Source organism: Peromyscus eremicus, unplaced genomic scaffold (genome assembly GCF_949786415.1).
Source record: "Peromyscus eremicus unplaced genomic scaffold, PerEre_H2_v1 PerEre#2#unplaced_110, whole genome shotgun sequence".
NCBI classification, from domain to species: domain Eukaryota; kingdom Metazoa; phylum Chordata; class Mammalia; order Rodentia; family Cricetidae; genus Peromyscus; species Peromyscus eremicus.
The window spans coordinates 595,727-620,860 of NW_026734349.1; the positions used below are offsets into that span (position 1 = coordinate 595,727).

General features: G+C 49.0%; 1 protein-coding gene across 2 annotated transcripts in view; it reads left to right on the forward strand.

Annotated features, from left to right (window-relative positions):
- Positions 1 to 24,174, forward strand: part of LOC131901546 (periphilin-1-like) — a 101,096-nt gene extending 76,922 nt beyond the window's left edge. The window contains exons 2-4 of one of the 2 annotated variants that reach the window (XR_009376773.1): positions 20,424 to 20,502; positions 20,822 to 21,088; positions 24,088 to 24,174. The gene's annotated coding sequence lies outside the window, so the exon portion shown is untranslated. Of the gene's footprint in view, positions 1 to 20,423; positions 20,565 to 20,821; positions 21,089 to 24,087 lie in introns of those variants that run through there. The other variant, XR_009376774.1, reaches the window with a different exon arrangement.
- The last annotated feature ends 960 nt before the right edge of the window (positions 24,175 to 25,134 follow it).

The window sequence follows — 25,134 nt, forward strand, 5'->3', positions numbered from 1 at the left end:
CTGGGAAAGAATACTGGGGGTTGGGACTGTAGGGAATGGAGGCAGAAAACTCCACACTGATGGAGGCATTTAAAAGCCAGTTGAGGGGCTGCTGGTGTGGCTTGGCATGTCTGAGAACCTGGGTTCCATCCCCAGCTCATTAAGAAAAGGCCATTTTAAACCACTCCTGCCTTGGGATTTCAGTGCCTTTACTCTTTTACTTTCTACCATGGATCTGGTTTCAAAAGGATACTCCTGATTGAGACATCCCTAAGGAAAACAAATGAAGGAAATATTTTACAGAAGCCTGTTTCAAACAGGACTTTCTTTCTGTTGTAATTTTGATGGTGTGACCTCCTAGGCTTTTGCTGGTGCTGGAGACAATGCCCTGCCCAAGGCCTAGAGATAGTAAACACCTGCTTGGGCTACTGCCTTTCACATGTAAAATAACCAGAAGCTAACTCACCTTCCATCCCAACCCTTTAGGAGTATTTCCCTACCCTAATCTCCCTGGGGCCGGTTACTAGGTAAATCTGGCCTCACCCACTGAAACCATTCAAATTAGCCAGTCTTTAACCTGAGGACCTAGCCTAACCCCCTTCTTACCTATAGAAACCACAACAAAGGGGCTTTTCTACAGCCCCCAACCCATTCCTTCTTCATATCAACCCCCATCCCGCCCACCCTAGTGCTTCCCACTGTGGCCAACTTCTCTCTTAGGACCTACGAACTATATAAATGTGTTCTCAAGAATCTCTATAGTAGAATCGGAGTCCCTCTTCAGGCATGTAAGAATATATGCAGAACACTCATACATAAAATATAAATAAAATTTAAAAAATTGCCATCTTGGGGCTGGAGACTTGGTTCAATGGATAAGAGCACTGGCTGCTCTGCCAGAGGACACAGGTTCAATTTCCAGCACCTCCATGTCAGCTCACAGCTGTCTGTAACTCAGTTCCAGGCAAGCATGACCTACAGGAGACCCTGTCTCAGGTGAACAAACAAACAAACAAACAAACAAACCAACCAAAGTGGCTTTATCTGGGATTGGGAGGCTTGGACAAGCCCTAGGACCTTACACACGCTAAGTATTCTTCCAAACTTGGCTGGCTATTTTTAGTTCCGTAAGATCATGAAGCCAATGAAAAGACAAGAGCGAAGTCCTGTTCCTTCTATATTTCTGGCCTGTGAAATCGAGCAAGACGAAATTTTAATGTTACTCACTTCTGGTCAAGGAATGAAATCATGCATCCAGACCTAGTAGGCAAATAATGGTGGTGTTCATTTACCTTTGATTGGCAGTGCTGGGATGGAACCCAGGGCCTCCTGCATGCTAATCTAGTACTCTAGCTACACCTGTTACCCATGCACCTCTTGAAAAGATTGTGTCTTGTCTTTGGTTTTGAGACAAGATCTGGCTACATAGCGTAGGCAGACTTCTGCTACCTCTGCCTTCTGAGTGCTGGGGTCATGGATGTGGGTCACCAGGTCTACCTCACATAGATTTATCAAAATGATATTAGTTAAAAGTTTAACTAAGCACCTAGACAGCTACTTACTGACAAATAAACAGAATAGGAATGTATGCACAGATGATTCAGACCAAACACCACTGGAGTAACTGAGCTAAGGTCTACTTCTGCAAACAACACAAAACACCACGCAGGACCCAGAGGGAAAAGACCAACAGCACTTTCTGGGCCAGAGGGAAGACAAGGAGCTCTCACCATGCAGCAAAGGTGTTAATACAGGTGAGGGGTGGGAACACAGTCACAGCTGTGTAAGAGCCACATATCAGCCTCTCTGGAAATGAACTGGTCCGTTTATAAATGCATTAATTGGGTGGGTATGTGCCAGAAACACTTATATCAAAGCAAGGTTCTCAACTTCCATGTAGTTGCACTATGTAACCCTTTTATTATGGCTGACTACAAATGGCAGTTTCCTGTTAACTGAAGTTCCAAGCTTTGGGCAGTGTGTGTGTGTGTGTGTGTGTGTGTGTGTGTGTGTGTGTGTGTGTGTGTGTGTAAAGCAATGTTAAAGATTCTATGAATCCAATTAGTTTGTTGGAACTTCTGGCATCTTTAGGGGATCCTGAAAAGAAAAATTTTGAATTAATTGTCAAGTCCTGGGGGAGGTAGCTATATCATTTGTTGTCCAGTCTCTGCATAATGCAAACATGCAGGGCTTATCTCAAGTCCTTGTTCAAGGAGTCTGTGAGGCTGGATCATCGCAGATAGCCAGTTTGGAATTGTCCTGAGCAGTTTGGAGTCCAAAGCTGATCTTTGGGTGATGTTTGTCAGCTTAGTGGTATTGTTATTGTCCATGTGGAATAGTCATTGTGGGGCCCCATCATCTTTTTAGAGACTTCAAATTTGCTGTTAGGTGTGGTCGTGATTCCTTGCAGAAAACTGATAGAGACTCAAACACAAAAACATGTACAGGCAGCCCGCTATCTGTGTTAATTTAGATTTTTGGAAGTTGCTTACAATGCACTTCCTGTTTTCTTAGGTAATATATCCTACTGGAGTCATTGATGTAGTTGAAGAAAAGATAATTACAATTATAATTTTCCTTAGTTATGATAAATGATAAATACGAATCTTTAGACTCACAAATATAGGATAGATAAAATATTTTCATTGATTTTTGCCAAATACAAATCGTCTAGATATTATAACTGCAATTCTCTTCTATTATATGCAATTTTACTATGTGAAAGTTAAAACTTTCCTTTTTATTAGATAGAAAAGTGGAAGAGCTGTGGTATATTTCTGTATGCTGTGAATATGTGTTGCTCTGATTGGTTGATAAATAAAGCTGAATTGGCCTATGGCAGGGCCGGAAGGAGCCAGGTGGGAAAATCTATGGGAGATAGGGAAATGAAAAAGAAGAGGCAGGAGAGACACTATCTTGCAGTCTAAGAAGCAGCACATAGTGGCACACAGGTAAAGACATGGAACACGTGGTGACATATTGATTAATAGAAATGGGCTGATTGTAGTTATAAGAGCTACCTAGTAAGAAGCTTGAACCATAGGCCATCACCATACAGTTCATAATTAATATAAGCCTCTGCAAGTTTATTTGGGTCTGAGCAGCTGTGTGACCAGGCAGGACACAAAAAAACTTCAGACTACACACCTCTCTGTATGAACTAATATCCCTGTACTATCAAGTGAAATTCTCTTGGAATAAAGCAACAGATCACTACTTTCTACCCACCTAAAGGCTTAGAATATTATTAAATGATTATTGAGCTTATAATAGATTTTACCCAGCTAGCTTCGATCTCCCATACTTGATGCTCCCATCAATAGAACTGGGGCAGAGAGAGCAAGAGCATACAGGGCAGAGGTGGCAAATGCCATTAGAAATTCATTAATAATAGTTATGCAATAAGCAGGGAATTCTTTTTCTATGTTCTATCTTATGTCAATTGTTCTGGGTGTGCTACAAGCACATATTCATAATCCTATATTGTTAATGGAGCCAAAAGTTTTTGAAAACTCTAAATCAATATATGGCAAGTATATCATAGGATTTTATCATTCCTGGTTTTTCTAATAGAATTTCTAGCCAGGTGGTGGTGGCTCACTTCTTTAATCCCAGCAATTGGGAGCCAGAGGCAGGCAAGTCTCTGTGTTTGAGGACAGTCTGGTCTACAGAGCTTGTTCTAGCACAGTCAGGTCTACATGGTGAAACCCTGACTTGAAAACACACACACACACACACACACACACACACACACACACACACAGAGAGAGAGAGAGAGAGAGAGAGAGAGAGAGAGAGAGAGAGAGAGAGAGCTACTTAAACTTAATACCAAAGATGAGAGGAGAAAGACCACCAACCCAAGTCATCATTGCCAAATTAATTAAAGCAAGCTTTTTTATTTTTATTTGTGTACATGGGCTGCCCTCCCCTAAGTTGGAGTTGAAGAGGCCAACAATGGACATGAGGAAGAAAAAGGTTTTGTAGCTTAGAGGTAGAGGTTTTCCAAAAGGGAGGATTTGGTAGACAAAGTAGGTGGGGTTACAGGAACAGAACAAAAGCATAACAAGTTAATCATAACAGTCTCCTCAAACAAAGATATAGTTGTAAGATGGGCATAACAATTTAGTTATAACAACAGGTAGTCATAACAACTTTTTCAAGCAAAGATATGGTTATCTTTTCTCAGAACAGGCCATAGAGAACCATGTGTAGGTAAGGTTACAGGTGAGATATAGCCCAATCCTTGAGAAGCAAAGGTTTCATCATAAATAGGAATGAACATAGTTTGTCTTTATTATAAGATGATCTTTAAATCTAATATGGAGGAAGGCTGATTCATCAGTAGCCCAGGCTATTCCCAAATTCACTATGTAGCCAAGGATGATCGTGAATTTCTGATCGTCCTAACTCTTCCTGGGGTTATATTCATGCACCACCATGCTTGATTTTTGTGGTGCTGGGAATCAAATCCAGCCAGGACTTCCTGCATACTCTATAAGCAATCTACCAAATGAGCTATCTCTCCACAAAAGCTGTTTTTACATTGACAGAGGAACATCCGGCTTGAACATTGAACTCAATTGTAATTTCTAGCTGGCTATAGAATGCTGTGGAACAATCTCTGTGCACTGTAAATATGTATTGCTCTCATTGTCAATAAAAACCCGATTGTTCGATACCTAGACAGGATTTTTTTGGGCAGACAGAATGCTAGGAGGGACAAGGGCTGAGTCTGAGTGTCATTGGCAAGATACAGAGGGAGCAGGACATGTAGGAAATGAGGTTACAAGCCATGAGCCATATGGCAGCACATAGATTAATAGAAATGGGTTAATTTAAGTTACAAGGCCTAGCTAAAATCAACCCTTAGCAATTGGTTGCACATTTATAATTAATAAGAAGTTTCCTTGTGTTTTTTTTGGGGGGAACTGGCTGGTGAAAAATGTAAGTCTGACTACAATAGACAGACACAGGTCCTCCTAGTAACTTTCTGAAACATGATGTGTTATCCACATCCTTCTTTGAATCAGGCAGTCAAACCGTTGGAGCAAAAAGAGTATTCATCCTGCCCTAATCCAACGCTAAGCCATATGTAGTTCCTTAAATGACATAGTGAAATAATAAAGAAATGTAAAGATATAGGGGCTAATGTAGAGATGTAGGAACTGGGGTATATATTCAGCATGAGGTTCAGTTCTCAACACAGTCACCCAGAATGGGATGCAAATAGTTAATGATATACAAATATGTTGTCAATATTTTTAGAAAATGAACAGAATAACTTACAGACCAACTCGGATAAGATACTTGAATTAAACTATTCCTCACTTGCTTGGCCTGGCGGTGCACACTTGTAACTCCAGCTACTCTGGAGATAAAAGCAGGAGGGTAGGAAGTTCAAAGCTGGCTTGCGCAACTTAGCCAAACCCTGTCTCAAAACAAATTTTTGATTAAAACGAGCTAGGGATGTAGTTCAGCCAGCTCAGGCTACAGTGTGAGTCCTTGTTTCAGAAACAACAAACTGAAAACATTTAAGCATTTTGTTTAAACATTCATCAGTCAATGGACATGTAGCTTGTTTCACACTTGAGGTCATGTGAAAAATGGTATCAGGAACATTCATGGAAGGAATTTTTAGTAGAATGGGCTGCTTTCAACCAAATAGGAAAAGGACTACTTGAGTGGAGGTACAGGACGATCAGATAGAAAGAGGAAATCAGGGGTACAGGGTAGAGTGGGGGAAGGGGGAATGAAAAAATTAAAACGAAACACATCTATAAAAATGTCATTTCATCAATAATGAAAGGCAACAATTTTTCTGCTAATTTAAAAAATTAACACTGGGAGGTGTTAGCACAAATATTTAGTTCCAGTACTTAGGCAGATGCAGGTCGATCTCTGAGTCTGAGGCCAGTCTGAATCTACAGAGCGCGGTCCAGGACAGCCAGGGTTACACAGAGAAACTCTGTCTCTAGAAAAATAAAACAAAAACAACAACAACAACAACAACTAAAACCTTTAGCAAGCACAGAGCACACATAAGAAAGGAATATCTCTTTTGGTTTCTTGGCTCTGTAGTAGAGAACAGGTGCCATGAAGACAGGAAGGGGAAATGGGGAAAAACATAAGTGGGGAGGGCAATGACGGGGGTGGGGGTGGGATTGGGGGGAGGGTAATGTATGGGGTGGGAAATCTAGCAGGAGAGTGAATGGATAAAGAATGCTTTGGGTGTTTGAAAAAATCCATAGGCAGATCTATTTCTCATAGGCTTTCTTTAAAATGCATATACAAAATATGTACATGTAGTTTAATTGGAAATATCCCATCCCGGGGAATAATGCCCTCCCCTGGAAGCACAGACATTAGGAGAAAAACTCTGGTGCCAGGTGTGTGAAACCTCCTTTGAGTTTTGTGGTTTGATGGTCCAAGAGATTTCCTCAGACAATATAAGCTGTTGCCATTGGTTTGGTTGCCTGCCAAAACTTGAGGACATGCCCCTCCTGAAAAGCAAGCAACCACTGCTCTTCCAAAGGACCCAGGCACAGTTCCCAGCACTTCTGCGGCAGCTCACAGCCATCTGTGTCTATAACTCCAGTTCCAAGGGATCCAGTGCCCTCTCAGTTCCTCTTTCTGTCCTCTGTGGGCACAAGGAATGCTTGTGGTACACACACACATATATGCAGGCAAAACACTCAAAGGGGTGTGGTGGCACAACACTTTAATCCTTATTAAAACATATTTAAGTTTGTTTCTCCCGTAAATGCTAATTTCCCGTTATATGGTTCCCTCAGTCACCCTGTGTCTCACTTAATGGAGTCAAAGATTTTCTCAGGAAGTAGCAAAGAAACCCTCCCAGCTTTCCCAGGTCCAGAGCTCCCGCCCCTTTGAGACTCTGGGATGGATCTAGGATAGATCAGTTATCCGCTGGGCAGGGCCAGCAGTCAGAGGGACAGGAATTCCTTTTTTCTTTCCGACCGACCCTCAACCAAGAGTTGGGAGAGTGGGAAGAAGGCCCCAAGTGCCCGCTGCTGGCGGTAGCAGCCCCCCAGAGGCCTGAGATCCGACCACAGGACGGCCCTGCCTGGACCACGTAAGATTCTTGCATTATCCCCACCTTCCTGGTAGCTTGAGTGATCTCTCTGGAGCCAGGGCCTCTCCAGTCCCTGAGTGTGTGACCCTGAGCCTGGAGCCTTGGGACTTGGCGCTCACTGGGACGGACCCTCTGGCAGGTGGAGGAGACACCACGTGGGATGGCCTTGTTCATGAGTTTAGGGACACTTGAGTTTGTGCACTGGGCAGTATCTGGAAAGCCTGGTGGAAGGGCCTCGTGGGGGACCCAGAATCACTTCCCTGGTCCAGAGGAGGCTGCGGGAGGCCGGAGAGGGCTCAGGGACTTAGCACTAAGCAGTGCCCCCTACTCTCTGCCTGTGCACCGCCATTTAGGCGCGGGTGCTGTGGTGGTTTGAGCTAAGGAATCTCTAAAGTGCGGCCGCCCTGTGCAAGGCTGTGCGGGTTCCCCAAACTTACTGCAAGAACGTTTACTTTAGTGGATGTTTCAGAGGGGAAAACATCACCAAAAACAGCTGCCTTTCTGAGTGTGCATTGGCAAGTTCTCACAAAATTTCAGGGGCATTTTGTTGTTGTTGTTGTTGTTGTTAGAAAGACAAGGTTTCTTTGTGTAGCCCTGGCTGCCCTGGAACTCGCTCTGTAGACCAGGCTGTCCTCCAACTAAGAAATCCTTCTAAGTCTCCCAAATGCTGGGATTAAAGACATGCACCACCGGCCAGTCACATTTTCACTGCTCTAGACTCTAGAGTTTTGTGAACTGGAGAAGACATGAAATCATGGTTATGAATATTTTACAGCATTGATTGTGGATACCCGTACCTTGCTCATGTGAGGAAAAGCTCTCTGCCCTAAAACCACTTGCTCCCTGGAATATTAAAGGAATAATGAAACTTAAAATTTAAAATTTTTAAGAAAAAATTCCTTTCGATCCCAAAGTCTATAATAATACATAATATGCCTAAGAAGAGCAAGTCCTATTTAAAAAAACAGGTCAAAATGCAAATTATGTACAAATGAGAGCATTGTCTATATTTGTGGGTGTTCCTCTGTATCCTTGTATTTGTTGTTAATCATACGGAAGCATAAGCCTCCAATGCAGCATTATTTAAAACTTAAAGTTTCTGAAGAGATTGATATCATAGTTCCTACTTATTTACCACGATGAATATTATGTTCACATATAGCCACGGGCTATTTTTTTTTTTTTTGCTGTGTTTTTACTCAAATGTAGGAATACTTAAGCTTCCACCTCTATAGTCTAGAATGATAAAGGAATGACCTAATACACAAAACAACACAAAAGAAGTTACCTCTCCATTTAGTTTCTGCATCCCTACAAGGTTTATCAAGGTTTAACAGTGAACCAGGCATGGAACTAGGAAGTTCCTGTACATAGCCATCGCTCTTTCTCAAGTCTGTGTATACTCCAAGGTGATTTGATACCAGAGAAGCTTTAGGTTCTCTTCCTCTATTATTTTTCAAACTAAGTGTCTTGTCCCCAACATCCTCCTGCTTTCATCACCCAAGGCTAAGATAAGAGGCCTTTTATAACACATTCAGCAAGGCAGAATTATTTTTGAAGTTTACTTTATCTTTTAAATTTCTGTGTGTGTGTGTGAGTGTGTGTGTGTGTGTGCTAGTGTGTGTGTGTGTGTGTGTGTGTGCTAGTGTGTGTGTGTGTGTGTGTGTGTGTGTATATATATATATATATATATAAAGTGTGTATGTGTAGTGCATGAGGCACGTATACACAGTGGTTAGAACAATTGTAACCAGTTGGTTTTCATTGTTAACCTTGTCTGAAACAGGATCTCTCTTATTTTTGCATTTTCAGCGCACACTCCAAAATGATGGACCTAAAATTTTTGGCTTAATTCTGCTCGCTTCTTTAATTTCTGTCTACCTAAATAAAGGTAGAACAACAGGGGCGCTATGGTTGACAGAGGATCTAGACACAGGTTTTCAGGCACACACACAAGGAAATGATTTTATCTGAAACACCACTGTGATCTTACAATTCTTCTTTTATGACTGTTACACCTTTTTATATGTCGACATCAATTTTAAGTATATTATTATGTCAAGGAAATTACTCCTTGTTTATATCCTTATAGGAAAGATACAGAGTGGGGTTTAAATGTCATTTGAAACTACAGGGGTCAGGATGGAATAATTAACATAATCATATATATATATATATATTGTATACACATTAAAAATAAAAAATATATAATATGTATGAATGCTGTATAAGATCACATGTATTTAAATTAAATATTCTCTCAGAAGAATTGCTGTCACTGTCCCATGGAGAATCATGCCATTCTAGGCTGCATCTGGGTTGATGTGGGGAATTTCTCATGCCCTACTTCACAATATGCAAAAGGCCACATAATGACCCACTAAATATGGTGGAGCCTTCCCAACAGCACCCAGACTTCACTTCTGGAAACCACACACATACTACCAGGTATCTAGAGTGGTTCACAAAAGCTCAGGGACATATGGTCAGTGTGGCCAAACGTCTGCCATCCATTTGACTCACTCCCTGCCATCCTCTCTAATCTCTGTCTGCCAGGCCTTCTCTCTGGTTTGCCTTTTGTTTCTTTTACAAGGCTTTCCCCTTGAACTGTGCTACAAGAGGAATTCAGGAATTCGGAGCTGTCCGAAAAATTTCCTGCTCCACAGCCACATCCCCACAACACTAAAAAAAGTCTGAACCTCCACCCCCATCATCATCCTATGCTAGCTGGTTCTGGGTACCCAATAAGGCAGTGTAGAGGTTCTAAGTGAAACCCAGTAGAAGCATCCAGAGCACGGTTTGAACTCAAGGGTGCTCACAATGTGGCCAGGCAGGACTTAGGTACCATGGTGGCCAGGTTTCACAGCCCCTGCCTCCCCTGACAAGCCTCCTCTGTGTCATGCAGGATACACATGCAGGCTGCATACTCCTTCCTGTGTTCATCTGCCTAGCTCCCTTTGCATTAAACCCAGGAAGAACACCTAGGGTCAAAGATCCAAAAGCCCCTTGTCTTGCACGCCCCTGTCCAAGCATCATCTCAGATGGAAGAATACTTCTAGAAGGCTCTGAAATTAACAGAAAGCTCTATCTAGAGTCCTAGAACTGCTAAGCATGGAGGAGTGCTTGTGTGTTTGTGTGTTTGTGTGTGTGGGGGGGGTGTTTGTGTATACCTGGGATTTTTGTGGCCTAGTCCTGTGAGAAGCCATAAGCAGTGGCGGAGAAGCACAGTATGTAACAGTTATGGTGGTCAGCTCTGGGATGTAAGGGAAGGACAGGTTGGCATGTAGGGAAGCCTTTTAGGGCTCCATCCTTCAGCACCAGCTCAGATGAGCACAAGGTTTGGTGCCTCATGTGTGTGGTTTGGTGTCAGGGCTTGCCGGAGCATGATGGATGAGAGCATTGTGTAGGAACCATTGGAAAGGTGGTGAGACCCTCCTTTGGAGTGGCCTGCCAGGCAGGTCTAGGAAGTCAGGACCTCCACCCTCACCCAGGCACAAGGAAGCTCCCTTTTTAGCCTAAGCAAATGTCTCCAGGAGGCTTTGTAGAGACGGAGATTTAGAAGACCATAGACAGGCTTGTCTCCAGGTGGCAGGGAGAGTGATTTTCTTCTAGGCTCCATCATGGAAGATGTCAGCATTGTGGAGAAGAGCCTCTGGAGTCTTTCAGTGCTCATGGAAGGAAGGCTTCCTGTTGAGGTGTGCAAACCATTTCCCAACTGAACATGGCCTATCTTCCGTGGACACCAGGGATGGGAATGTACATAGGAGCAAAGGATAGAGAAAGACAGAGATAGAGGTGGAGGTGGAGGTAGAGGAGGATAGATAAATGAGAAGCGGGGGGGGGGGGGAAGGGAGAGAGAGGGTGGGAGAGCCAATGAGAATCTGCATGTGGGGTGTTGGGTGTTCTCTAGTTTGTGGCTGTTTTTTTTTTTTATGCAGGCTGGTGGGCAGACCCACTCTGTCTATGGACACTTTTTTCTGTTCCATGGGTCTGGGCTCCTGGAGCGAATTTTGTGTAGGACACCTGGAATGTTGGGGAAGTCCATAAGGACAGACAGGGTGGGTGTGTGCTGCAGGCATCCTGGTGTTAAGAGTGAGAATTGCTTCTTGTCCCTCAGCTTTTATGTTGCCTGTCCTTGGTCCACTTGAATCTCTTGAGAGAGCGGAGTCCTGTGTGTCCAGGCCCTGTCACAGGTAGGTAGGTGGCTGTCCACAGAGGATACAGAGAGTTCCATGCCTGACAGGGTCTTGGGGAAGTTAGAGAATGGAAAGAGAAGTTTCCTGAGTGGTGCCTGGTAGTTTGTGTAGAGTAGGGTCGGGAGGTGGGAGGTTAGGGGTGGGAGGTGTAGGGTTGTGCAGAGGAGAGGGATTGTGACAGAGGTGGAAGTAGGTCACAATGGTTGCCTGGTGCTGCCTAGGAGAGGGTTAAGGTGGGGGCCTGGGCTTGGGTTTGGGCCCAGGGTTTGGTAGGCAAGAGGGCAGGTGAGTGCAATGTTTCTTTTTTGATGTGTCCTTGTCTCCACCTCAGCGACCTGGACGGCCTGCCTGTTGAGTTGAGGTTGTGGATGTCCCTGGCCCCTAGTGGTCCTTGCTTCGGATGATGTGGGGCAGCATCCACCTGAATGCACTTCACCACGGAGGCCAAGGTTTTGGAAGGAAGCCCTTCTCTTCTCATATCTCAATATTAGACCATGGAACCATGGGACATTGGGCTCAGGCCACGACCCTGAAGTCCTGACCAGTTCCCACAGCTGCCTGTCCTTCTGCCAGGTGGGAAGCCCGTGCTGGGCCTACGGTCCCATTGAGTTGGGTGGTCGTCTCCCTTGTGGTCTGGGTTCTGGGACACCAAAAGCCCACTGCCCTAGCAGGACTGGCGTCAGCCTGGGAGGCCCCTCTTGGCTGGCACCTTGACTTGAAAGCTTGGGTCAGCAGACCCAAGGCGATGCTGGCAGCTGTACTGGTCACCCTGGTGGGTGGAGTCACGTAGACAACACTAGATCTCTGAAAGCTGCTGTGTGTGTGTGTGTGTGTGTGTGTGTGTGTGTGTGTGTGTGTGTCCGTCTGTCTGTCTGTCTGTCTGTGTGTCTGTGTGTGTGTTAGGGGTGATGGCCAGCAAGGGCAGGGATGCAGCTGTGAGAACACCCTGGTTTGGCAGCTAGGGGGCAACGCTCAGCCCCGGTCCCCAAATCCATGAGTAAGTTTCTGAGGCTCCTTCCCCTAGAATCCAGATGTGGTTTGTGGAGGATTCCCTTAGGGTCTGGCGCAGGCTCTCAAGTGCCTCTGAACCCACACCCACACATTCCCCACTTGGCCCCCTCCATCACAACCTCTACCACCCACACCCTCTCCAGGTACCATATGATACCCTCAGGCGGGGCCTTCATGGGCTGGCATGCGTCCATAGCCCAGTGTCTCAGGGCAGTGGAGGAACCTGTTAAGGGCAGTAACCTCCATCTGCCCACCACACGCCCACACACTGAACACCCTAGGATCCCTAGCAGCAGCCCTAGAGTCTCATGTCTGTCCAGTCCCTGCCTACATGGTTGGCCTCCATCTTGAAACTTGGCAGAACTCTGGCTGTTTTTGTTCTAAATTTATTTATTTATTTTTTTTTTTTTGCTTTTTTGCTTTGCAAAGGGCAGAGGGAGGAGCATCCTTCCCCTTGGCAGTTGGCATTCTTGGTGCACTGCTGCCATCACGCCGATTCAGTTTGCCGATTCCGCCACCAAGTCCCTGTGCATCCCTGGAAATGGGGGCGGGCTGGCTAGGGAAGGGTTCCTGCCTGGGTCTCCCAGCACCAAAGAGGTTCTCTTGCCCGCTCCTTGACCCAAGAGAGCTGGAGGAGGAAGCAGGGTCCAGGTGACCAGCTCCGGGCGGGGACCACGAGACTTGGCTTGCCGGTGGCAAGAGCACAGCCTCCCAGGTCCTGGGGCCGCCTTGTCTGGCAGCAGCAGAGGACCTCTCCGCAGGGGATTGTGCAGCCTGGGCTGCATCATGGTCGTTTTGGGGAAACATCCTGTGTGCCAGCCTGCCTGCCCTTACCGTGGTGCACCAGGCCACGCAGGACCGCCCATCTTTTGTCTGAGCCTCCCTAGCAGTATCCACAGCTCACTTTGAGAAACCACACAAACTCTGCCCAGCATCTCTGGGAGTTGCACAGGGTCTCAGGTCTGGTGCTAGCCACTGTGGCCAAATGTCTGTCATCCATTTAACTTCTCCTGAAAGCCCCTCTCCTTTCTGGCTGCCAGGCCTTCTCTCTGGATTGCCTTTGGTTCCTTTGACAGGGTTTGCCCTTGAGCTGTGCTACAGGTGGAATTCAGGGACTGGAACCTGTCAGAAAAGGTTCCTGCTCCAAAGCAAAACCCCAGAATCCTACAAGTGGTCTGCGAGGTCCTTCCCCCACCCCATCATCATCCTATGCAAGCTGGTTGTGTGTACCCAGTGATCCAGGAGCTCAAGGCAGTGTGGTGGCTCAAGGGGAATCCCAGTAGAAGCATCCAGACCAGGATTTGGACTCAGGGGTGCTCACAAAGAGGCCAGGAAGAACTTAGGTACCATTGTGGCCAGGTTTCATGGTCCCTGCCTCCCCTGACAAGCCTCCTCTGTGTCATGCAGGATACATGCAGGCCGCATACTCCTTCTTGTGTTCTCCTGCCTAGCTCCCTTTGCCTTAAACCCAGGAAGAACTCGCAGGGTCAAGTTCAAAAAGCCCGTTGTCCTGCACTGCCCTGTCCAGACATCATTTCAGCAGGAGGAACACTTAAAGAAGGCTCTGATATTAACAGAGGACACTATCTGTAGACCTAGAACTGCTCTGTGTGTGTGTGTGTGTGTGTGTGTGTGTGTGTGTGTGTGTATGTGTGTGTATTGGATGATTGTGTGTTCCTGGTTTTGTTGTGGCCTAATCCTGTGAGTGTCCATAAGCAGTGCCTGAGAGGCACAGTATGTAAGAGTTATGGTGGTCAGGCCAGGGTTGAGGGAAGGACAGGTTAGCATGTAGTGGAGCCTTCTAAGGCTCCATCCTTCAGCTCCAGTTCTGGTGAGCACAAGGTTTTCAGTGGTGCATCCTGTGTGTTTTTTGGGGCTCAGGGGTGTGCCGGGGCATGGTGGCTGAGAGCATTGTGTCAGAACCATCGGGTAGGTGGCAGGACTGTCCTTTAGAGTGGCCTACCAGGCAGGTCTAGGAAGTCAGGGCCTCCAACCTCACCCCATGCACCAGGAAGCTCCCCTTTTAGCCTCACCAAATGTCTCCAGGAGGCTTTGTAGAGATGGAGAGATGGAAGACCATAGACAAGCTTGTCTCCAGGTGGCAGGGAGAGTAATTTCCTTCTAGGCTCCATCAAGAAGATGTCAGCAGTGTGGAGGATGGCTTCTGGAGACTTTCAGTGCTCATGGAAGGAAGGCTTCCCGTTGGGGAATACAAAGCATTTCCCAAATAAACATGGCCTAGCTACCTTGGATACCAGGGATGGGACTGTACATGGGAGACAGGGACAGAGGGAGACAGAGATAGAGGTGGAGGTGGAGGAGGAGGATAGATAAATGAGATGAAGGGGTGACAGGGAGAGAGAGAGGGGAGGGACAGGATGAGAGAGTGTGGGAGAGCAAATGACAATCTGCTTGTGGGGTGTTGGGTGTTCTCTAGTTTGTGGCTGTTTTTCATGCAGGCTGGTGGGCAGACCCACTCTGTCTATGGACACTTTTTTCTGTTCCACGGATCTGTGCCCCTGGAGGGAATTTTGTGTAGGATACCTGGAATGTTGTGGTACATCCATAAGGACAGACAGGGTGGGTGGGTGCTGCAGGCATAATGGAGTTAAGAGTGAGAATTGCTTCTTGTCCCTCCGCTTTTATGTTACCTGTCCTCGGTCCACTTGAATCTGTTGATAGAGTTGAGTCCTGTGTGTGCCTAGGCCCTGCCACAGGTAGGTGGGTGTCCATAGAGGATACAGAGAGTTCCATGCCTGACAGGGTCTTGGGGAAGTTAGAGAATGGAAAGAGAAGTTTCCTGAGTGGAGCCTGGTAGTTGGTATAGGGTAGGGTCGGGAGGTGGGAGGTTAGGGGTGGGAGGTGGAGGGTTGTGCAGAGGAGAGGGACTGTGACAGAGCTGGAGGTAGGTCAGAATGGTTGCCTGGTGCTGCCTAGGAGACGGTTAAGATGGGGGCCTGAGCCCAGGGTTTGGTAGGCAAGAGGGCAGGTGGGTGCAATGTTTCTTCTTTTGATGTGTCCTTGTCTCCACCTCAGGTACCTGGACGGCCTGCCTGTTTAGTCGAGGTCGTGCATGTCCCTGGCCCCTTTTGGTCCCTGCTTTGGATGTTGTGGGGCACATCCATCTGAATGCACACAACTTCCGAGACCAAGGTTTTGGAAGTAAGCCCTTTTCCTCTCCCATTATATATTAGTCAATGGGACCATGGGATATGGGACGATACGGGACTCAGTCCCCCTATCCTGGAGCCCCAACTAGTGCCCACAGCTGCATGTCCTTTTGCCCTGTGTCCATCAGGGAGCAGCCTTTTGCCAGGTGGGAAGCCCGGGGTTGGGCCTAGGGCCCCATTCAGTTGGTTGGATGTCTCCCTTGGTGTGACACCTTCTCCTGTGCTCTGGGTTCTGGGACATCACCACCCCACTGCCCCCAGAAGGAACAGGGTCAGCCTGGGAGGCCCCTCTTGGCTGGAGCCTTGACCTGGAAGCTTGGGTCAGCAGACCCAAGGCCATCCTGGCAGCTGTACTGGACACCCTGGTGGGTGGAATCATGTAGACAGCGGCTGGATCTCTGAAAGCTACTCTGTGTGTGTGTGTGTGTGTGTGTGTGTGTGTGTGTGTGTGTGTGTGTGTGTATGTGTGTGATTGGAGTTCTAGCAGGGCAAGGGAAGGGATGCAGCTGTGAGAATACCCTGGTCTGGCAGCTAGGGGGCGACGCTCAGCCCTTGGTCCCCAAATCCATGAGTATGTTTCTGAGGCTCCTCCCCTATAGTCCAGATTGGCATGTGGTTTGTGGAGGATTCCCTTAGGGTCTGGTGCGGGCTCTCAAGAGCTTCTATGCCCACATCCACACACTCCCCACTTGGCTCCCTCCATCACACCCTCCACCACCTGGCCCCTCTCCAGGTACCACATGATACTCTCAGGCGGGGCCTTCTGGGCTGGAAAGCGCCCAAAGCTGATTGTCTCAGAGCAGTGCAGGGAATGGAGGAACCTGTTAAGGTTTGTAACCGCAATCTGCCCCACGCACCCCCACTTGCTGATCAACCTGGGGTCCCTAGCAGCAGCACTAGAGCCTCATGTCTGTCCAGTCCCGGCCTACATGGTTGGCCTCCATCTTGGAGCTTGGGAGGAGATCTCTGGCTTTTTTTAATTTTTATTTTTTTATTTATTTTTTTTTTTTTTTTTTTGCTGTGCGAAGGGCAGAGGGAGAACACCTGTCGTCCTTGACCCTTGGCATTCTTGGTGCACTGCTGCCATCACGCGAATTCAGTTTGCCGATTCCGCCACCAAGTCCCTGTACTTCCCTGGAAATGGGGGCGGGCTGGCTAGGGAAGGGCTCCTGCCTGGGTCTCCCAGCACCAAAGAGGTTCTCTTGCCTGCTCCTTGACCCAGGAGAGCTGGAGGAGGAAGCAGGGTCCAGGTGACCAGCTCCGGGCGGGGGCCACGAGACTTGGCTTGCCCGTGGCAAGAGCACAGCCTCCCAGGTCCTGGGGCCGCCATGTCTGGCAGCAGCAGAGGACCTCTCCGCAGGGGATTGTGCAGCCTGGGCTGCATCATGGTCGTTTTGGGGAAACATCCTGTGTGCCAGCCTGCCTGCCCTTACCGTGGTGCACCAGGCCACGCAGGACCGCCCATCTTTTGTCTGAGCCTCCCTAGCAGTATCCACAGCTCACTTTGAGAAACCACACAAACTCTGCCCAGCATCTCTGGGAGTTGCACAGGGTCTCAGGTCTGGTGCTAGCCACTGTGGCCAAATGTCTGTCATCCATTTAACTTCTCCTGAAAGCCCCTCTCCTTTCTGGCTGCCAGGCCTTCTCTCTAGATTGCCTTTGGTTCCTTTGACAGGGTTTGCCCTTGAGCTGTGCTACAGGTGGAATTCAGGGACTGGAACCTTTCAGAAAAGGTTCCTGCTCCAAAGCAAAACCCCAGAATCCTACAAGTGGTCTGCGAGCCCCCCCCCCCATCATCATCCTATGCAGCTGGTTGTGTGTACCCAGTGATCCAGGAGCTCAAGGCAGTGTGGTGGCTCAAGGGGAATCCCAGTAGAAGCATCCAGACCAGGGTTTGGACTCAGGGGTGCTCACAAAGAGGCCAGGAAGAACTTAGGTACCATTGTGGCCAGGTTTCATGGTCCCTGCCTCCCCTGACAAGACTCCTCTGTGTCATGCAGGATACATGCAGGCCGCATACTCCTTCTTGTGTTCTCCTGCCTAGCTCCCTTTGCCTTAAACCCAGGGAGAGCTCCCAGGATCAAGTTCAAAAAGCCCGTTGTCCTGCACTGCCCTGTCCAGACATCATTTCAGCAGGAGGAACACTTAAAGGAGGCTCTGATATTAACAGAGGACACTATCTGTAGACCTAGAACTGCTGTGTGTGTGTGTGTGTGTGTGTGTGTGTGTGTGTGTGTGTGTGTGTATTGGGTGTTTGTGTGTTCCTGGTTTTGTTTTGGCCTAATCCTGTGAGTGTCCATAAGCAGTGCCTGAGAGGCACAGTATGTAAGAGTTATGGTGGTCAGGCCAGGTTTGAGGGAAGGACAGGTTGGCATGTAGTGGAGCCTTCTAAGGCTCCATCCTTCAGCTCCAGTTCTGGTGAGCACAAGGTTTTCAGTGGTGCATCCTGTGTGTGGTTTGGGGCTCAGGGGTGTGCCGGGGCATGGTGGCTGAGAGCATTGTGTCAGAACCATGGGGTAGGTGGCAGGACTGTCCTTTGGAGTGGCCTACCAGGCAGGTCTAGGAAGTCAGGGCCTCCAACCTCACCCCCTGCACCAGGAAGCTCCCCTTTTAGCCTCACCAAATGTCTCCAGGAGGCTTTGTAGAGATGGAGAGTTGGAAGACCATAGACAAGCTTGTCTCCAGGTAGCAGGGAGAGTGATTTCCTTCTAGGCTCCATCAAGAAGATGTCAGCAATGTGGAGGATGGCTTCTGGAGACTTTCAGTGCTCATGGAAGGAAGGCTTCCCGTTGGGGAATACAAAGCATTTCCCAAATGAACATGGCCTAGCTACCTTGGATACCAGGGATGGGACTGTACATGGGAGACAGGGACAGAGGGAGACAGAGATGGAGGTGGAGGTGGAGGTAGAGGAGGATAGATAAATGAGAGGGTTTGGGGTGCGACAGGGAGAGAGAGGGGGGAGGGACAGGATGAGAGAGTGTGGGAGAGCAAATGAGAATCTGCTTGTGGTGTGTTGGGTGTTCTCTAGTTTGTAGCTGTTTTTCATGCAGATTGGTGGGGAGACCCACTCTGTCTATGGACACTTTTTTCTGTTCCATGGATCTGTGCCCCTGGAGGGAATTTTGTGTAGGACACCTGGAATGTTGTGGGACATCCATAAGGACAGACAGGGTGGGTGGGTGCTGCAGGCATCCTGGAGTTAAGAGTGAGAATTGCTTCTTATCCCTCAGCTTTGATGTTACCTGTCCTCGGTCCACTTGAATCTGTTGAGAGAGATGAGTCCTGTGTGTGCTTAGGCCCTGCCACAGGTAGGTGGGTGTCCATAGAGGATACAGAGAGTTCCATGCCTGACAGGGTCTTGGGGAAGTTAGAGAATGGAAAGAGAAGTTTCCTGAGTGGTGCCTGGTAGTTGGTGTAGGGTAGGGTTTCTTTTACAACTGGATTTTCTCTTGAGTTGTGCTACAGGTTGAATTTAGGCACTGGGACCTGTTAGAAAAGGGTCCAGCTCCAGAGTCACATCCCCAGATCCCTGTAAGGGATCTGGAACCCTCAACTCCCCAATCATCATCCTATCCAACCTGATTGTTCGTACCCACTATGGCAGTGTGGTGGCTCAAGATGAATTCCAGTAGAAGCATGCAGAACAAGGTTTGGACTCAGGGGTGCTCACAAAGAGGCCAGGCAGGACTTAGGTACCATAGTGGCCAGGTTTCACAGCCCGTGCTTCCCCTGACAAGCCTCCTCTGTGTCATTCAGGACACACATAGTCCTGTCTTCTCCTGCCTAGCTTCATTTGCATTAAACCCAGGAAGAACTCCCACCATCAAAGGTCCAAAAGCCCCTTGTCCTGCACTCTCATGTCCAGACATCATCTCAGCAGGAAGGATACTTAGAGAAGGCTCTGAAATTAACAGAGGGCACTATCTGGAGTCCTACAACTGCTAAGCATGCAGGAGCGGTTTTGTGTATGTGTTTGTGTGTGTTTGTGTGTGTGTGTGTGTGTGTGTGTGTGTGTGTGTGTGTATACCTGGGATTATTGTGGCCCAGTACTGTGAGAAGTCATAGCAGTGCCTGAGAGGCACAGTATGTACGAGTTATGGTCGTCAGCTCTGGGATGTAGAGGAAGGACAGGTTTGCATGTAGGGAAGCCTTTTAGGGCTCCATCCTTCAGATCCATCTCAGGTGAGTACAAGGTTTGGAGTGGTGCTTCGTGTGTGTGGATTAGGGCTCAGGGGCATGCCAGAGCGTGGTTGGTAAGAGCATTGTGTAGGAACCATTGGGAAGGTGGCAGTACCGTCCTTTAAAGTGGCCTGACAGGCAGGTCCATGAAGTCAGGTCCTCCACACCCACCCCCATCACCAGGAAGCTCCCTTTTTAGCCACAGCAAAAGTCTCCAGGAAGCTTTGTAGAGAGGGAGATTTGGAAGAGCATAGACAGGCTTGTCTCCAGGTGGCAGGGAGAGTGATTTTCTTCTAGGCTTCATCATGGAAGATGTCAGCAGTGTGGAGGAGAGCCTCTGGAGACTTTCAGTGCTCATTGAAGGAAGGCCTCCTGTTGAAGAGTGAAAAGCATTTCCCTACGGAACATGGCCTAGCTAACCTGGATCCCAGGGATGGGACTGTACATAGGAGCGAGGGACAGAGAAAGACAGAGATAGAGGTGGAGGTGGAGGTAGAGGAGGATAGATAAATGAGAGAGAGAGAAAGTAAGGCGAGAGCAAATGAGAATCTGCCTGTGGGGTGTTGGGTGTTCTCTAGTTTGTTGGTGTTTTTTTTTTTTTTTTTTTCATGCAGGCTGGTGGGCAGACCCACTCTGTCTGTGGACACTTTTTTCTGTTCCATGGGTCTGGGCCCGTGGAGAGAAATTTGTGTGAGGACACCTGGAATGATTAGGGAAATCCATAAGGACACACAGGTTGGGTGTGTGCTGTAGGCATCCTGGTGTTAAGAGTGAGAATTGCTTCTTGTCCCTCAGATTCTATGTTACCTGTCCTCGGTCCACTTGGAATCTCTTGAGAGAGCCGAGTCCTGTGTGTTCCTAGGCCCTGCCACAGGTAGGTGGGTGTCCACAGAGGATACAGAGAGTTCCATGCCTGACAGGGTCTTGGGGAAGTTAGAGAACGGAAAGAGAAGTTTCCGGAGTGGTGCCTCATATTTGGTGTAGGGTAGGGTCGGGAGGTGGGAGGTTAGGGGTGGGAGGTGGAGGGCTGTGCAGACGAGAGAGATTGTGACAGAGGTGGACTTAGGTCAGAATGGTTGCCTGGTGCTGCCTAGGAGACGGTTATGTTGGGGCCCTGGTCCAGGGTTTGGTAGGGCAAGAGGGCAGGTGGGTGCAATGTTTCTTCTTTTGATATGTTCTTGTCTTCACCTCAGGGACCTGGACGCCCTGCCTGTTGAGGCAAGGTTGTGGATGTCCTGGGCCTTATGGTCCCTGCTTCGCAGGATGTGGGGCAGCATCCATATGAACGCTCATCACTACCAAGGCCAAGGTATTGGAAGGAAGTCCTTCTTCTCCCATCTTAGTATTAGACCATCGGATTTGTGACACGGGACTAAGGCCGCTGACTCTGCATCCCTTACAAGCATACACAGCTGCCTGCCCTTTTGCCTTGTGTCCATCCTGGAGCGGCCTTCTGCAAGGTGGGAAGCCCAAGCTGGGTGTAGGGTCCCATTGAGTTGGGTGGTCGTCTTCCTTGGTGTAACACCTTCCATCCCACTGCCTTAGAAGAACCGGGTACAGCCTTGAAGGCCCCTCTTGCCGGGCCACCTTGACCTGGAAACTTGGGTCAGCAGACCCAAGGCCATGCTGGAAGCTGTACTGGTCACCCTGGTGGGTGGAGTCATGTAGACAGCCACTGGATCTCTGAAAGCTGCTGTGTGTGTGTGTGTGTGTGTGTGTGTGTGTGTGTGTGTGTGTGTGAGTCTGTGTGTGTGTCTGTGTGTCTGGGGTGAAGGTGGGCTAGGGCTGGGATGCAGCTGTTAGAATACCCTGGTTTGGCAGCTAGGGGGCGATGCTCTGCCCCTGAACCCCAACCCCATTATTATGTTTCTTTGGCTCCTCCCCTATAGTCCAGATGTGGTTTGTGGAGGACTTCCTTAGGGTGTGGCTCAGACTCTCAAGTGAGCCTGCCCCCACATCCACACACTCCCCACTTGGCCCCCTCCATGACACCCTCCACCACCTGCCCTCTCTCCCTGCACCCCACCATACCCTCAGGCAGGGCCTTCAGGGGCTGGCACAAAGCCGAGTGTGTCAGGGCAGTGCAGTGCATGGAGGTTACAATGGAGGAACCAGTTAAAGTCTGTTACCCCCATCTACACTCCACACCCTCACCTTCTGCACACCACTGAATCCCTAGCAGCAGCCCTAGAGTGGCATGTCTCCAGTCCTAGCCTAGATGCTTGTCCTCCATCTTGGAGCTTTGGCTTTTTTTTTTTTTTTTTTTTTTTTTGCTTTGTGAAGGTCGGAGAGAGAGCACCCTTCGCCCTTGGCCCTTGGCATTCTCGGTGCCCTGCTGCCATCCCGCGGATTCAGTTTTCCAATTCCGGCAGCAGGTCCCTGTGCTACTCTGGAAATGGAGGCGTGCCACCTAGGGAAGGGCTCCCGCCTGGGTCCCCCAGGACCAAAGCGGTTCTCTGGCCCGCTCCATGACCCAAAAGAGCTGGAGGAGGAAGCAGGGTCCAGATGACTGGCTCCGGGCGGGCGACATGTGGCTGGCTTGGGGTTCACGGAAGCACAGCCTCCCGGATCCTGTGGTCGCCATGTCTGGGAGCAGGAGAGGACCTCTCTGCAGGGGATAGTGCAGCCTGGGCTGCGTGGGGGTGGCTGTGTGGAACTTTTCCTGCCTCCTTGCCAGCCCGCCTGCCCTTAAGGTGGTGCACAAGGCCACCCCGGGATCCCCTAGCTTTTGTCTGAGCCTCCCTAGCAGGATCCATAGCTCACTTCTGGAGACCACACAAACTCTGCCCTGCATCTCTGGGAGGTGCTCAGGGTCTCAGGCCTGGTTGCTAGCCACCTTGGCCAAATATCTGTCATCCATTTATCTCCTCCTGCCATCCCCTCTCCTCTCTGGCTGCCTGGACTTCTCTCTGGCTTGCCTTTTGTTTCTTTTACAACTGGATTTTCTCTTGAGTTGTGCTACAGGTTGAATTGAGGCACTGGGACCTGTTAGAAAAGGTTCCAGCTCCAGAGCCACATCCCCAGATCCCTGTAAGGGATCTGGAACCCTCAACCCCCCAATCATCATCCTATCCAACCTGATTGTTCCTACCCAGTATGGCAGTGTGGTGGCTCAAGGTGAATTCCAGTAGAAGCATCCAGAACAGGGTTTGGACTCAGGGGTGCTCACAAAGAGGCCAGGCAGGACTTAGGTACCATAGTGGCCAGGTTTCACAGCCCGTGTTTCCCTGACAAGCCTCCTTTCTGTCATTCAGGACACACATAGTCCTGTCTTCTCCTGCCTAGCTTCATTTACATTAAACCCAGGAAGAACTCCCACCATCAAAGGTCCAAAAGCCCCTTGTCCTGCATTCTCATGTCCAGACATCATCTCAGCAGGAAGAATACTTAGAGAAGGCTCTGAAATTAACAGAGGGCACTATCTGGAGTCCTACAACTGCTAAGCATGCAGGAGCGCTTTTGTGTATGTGTGTGTGTGTGTGTGTGTGTGTGTGTGTGTGTGTGTGTGTGTATACCTGGGATTATTGTGGCCCAGTACTGTGAGAAGTCATAGCAGTGCCTGAGAGGCACAGTATGTACGAGTTATGGTCGTAAGATCTGAGATGTAGAGGAAGGACAGGTTTGCATGTAGGGAAGCCTTTTAGGGCTCCATCCTTCAGATCCAGCTCAGGTGAGTACAAGGTTTGAAGTGGTGCTTCGTGTGTGTGGATTAGGGCTCAGGGGCATGCCAGAGCGTGGTTGGTAAGAGCATTGTGTAGGAACCATTGGGAAGGTGGCAGTACCGTCCTTTAAAGTGGCCTGACAGGCAGGTCCATGAAGTCAGGTCCTCCACACCCACCCCCATCACCAGGAAGCTCCCTTTTTAGCCACAGCAAAGATCTCCAGGAAGCTTTGTAGAGAGGGAGATTTGGAAGAGCATAGACAGGCTTGTCTCCAGGTGGCAGGGAGAGTGATTTTCTTCTAGGCTTCATCATGGAAGATGTCAGCAGTGTGGAGGAGAGCCTCTGGAGACTTTCAGTGCTCATTGAAGGAAGGCTTCCTGTTGAGGAGTGAAAAGCATTTCCCTACGGAACATGGCCTAGCTAACCTGGATACCAGGGATGGGACTGTACATAGGAGCGAGGGACAGAGAAAGACAGAGATAGAGGTGGAGGTGGAGGTAGAGGAGGATAGATAAATGAGAGAGAGAAAAAGTAAGGCGAGAGCAAGTGAGAATCTGCCTGTGGGGTGTTGGGTGTTCTCTAGTTTGTTGGTGTTTTTTTTTTTTTTTTCATGCAGGCTGGTGGGCAGACCCACTGTGTCTGTGGACACTTTTTTCTGTTCCACGGGTCTGGGCCCGTGGAGAGAAATTTGTGTGAGGACACCTGGAATGTTTAGGGAAATCCATAAGGACACACAGGGTGGGTGTGTGCTGTAGGCATCCTGGTGTTAAGAGTGAGAATTGCTTCTTGTCCCTCAGATTCTGTGTTACCTGTCCTCGGTCCACTTGGAATCTCTTGAGAGAGCCGAGTCCTGTGTGTTCCTAGGCCCTGCCACAGGTAGGTGGGTGTCCACAGAGGATACAGAGAGTTCCATGCCTGACAGGGTCTTGGGGAAGTTAAAGAACGGAAAGAGAAGTTTCCTGAGTGGTGCCTGGTAGTTGGTGTAGGGTAGGGTCGGGAGGTGGGAGGTTAGGGGTGGGAGGTGGAGGGCTGTGCAGAGGAGAGAGATTGTGACAGAGGTGGACTTAGGTCAGAATGGTTGCCTGGTGCTGCCTAGGAGACGGTTAAGGTGGGGGCCTGGGCCCAGGGTTTGGTAGGGCAAGAGGGCAGGTGGGTGCAATGTTTCTTCTTTTGATGTGTTCTTGTCTTCACCTCAGGGACCTGGACGCCCTGCCCGTTGAGGCAAGGTTGTGGATGTCCCGGGCCTTATGGTCCCTGCTTCGCATGATGTGGGGCAGCATCCATCTGAACGCTCATCACTACCAAGGCCAAGGTTTTGGAAGGAAGTCCTTCTTCTCCCATCTTAGTAGTAGACCATCGGATTTGGGACACGGGCCTAAGGCCGCTGACTCTGCATCCCTTACAAGCATACACAGCTGCCTGCCCTTTTGCCTTGTGTCCATCCTGGAGCAGCCTTCTGCAAGGTGGGAAGCCCGAGCTGGGTCTAGGGTCCCATTGAGTTGGGTGGTCGTCTCCCTTGGTGTAACACTTTGATCCCACTGCCTTAGAAGAACTGGGTACAGCCTTGAAGGCCCCTCTTGCCGGGCCACCTTGACCTGGAAACTTGGGTCAGCAGACCCAAGGCCATGCTGGAAGCTGTACTGGTCACCCTGGTGGGTGGAGTCATGTAGACAGCCACTGGATCTCTGAAAGCTGCTGTGTGTGTGTGTGTGTGTGTGTGTGTGTGTGTGTGTCTGTGTGTCTGTGTGTCTGTGTGTGTCTGGGGTGAAGGCTGGGCTAGGGCAGGGATGCAGCTGTTAGAATACCCTGGTTTGGCAGCTAGGGGGCGATGCTCTGCCCCTGAA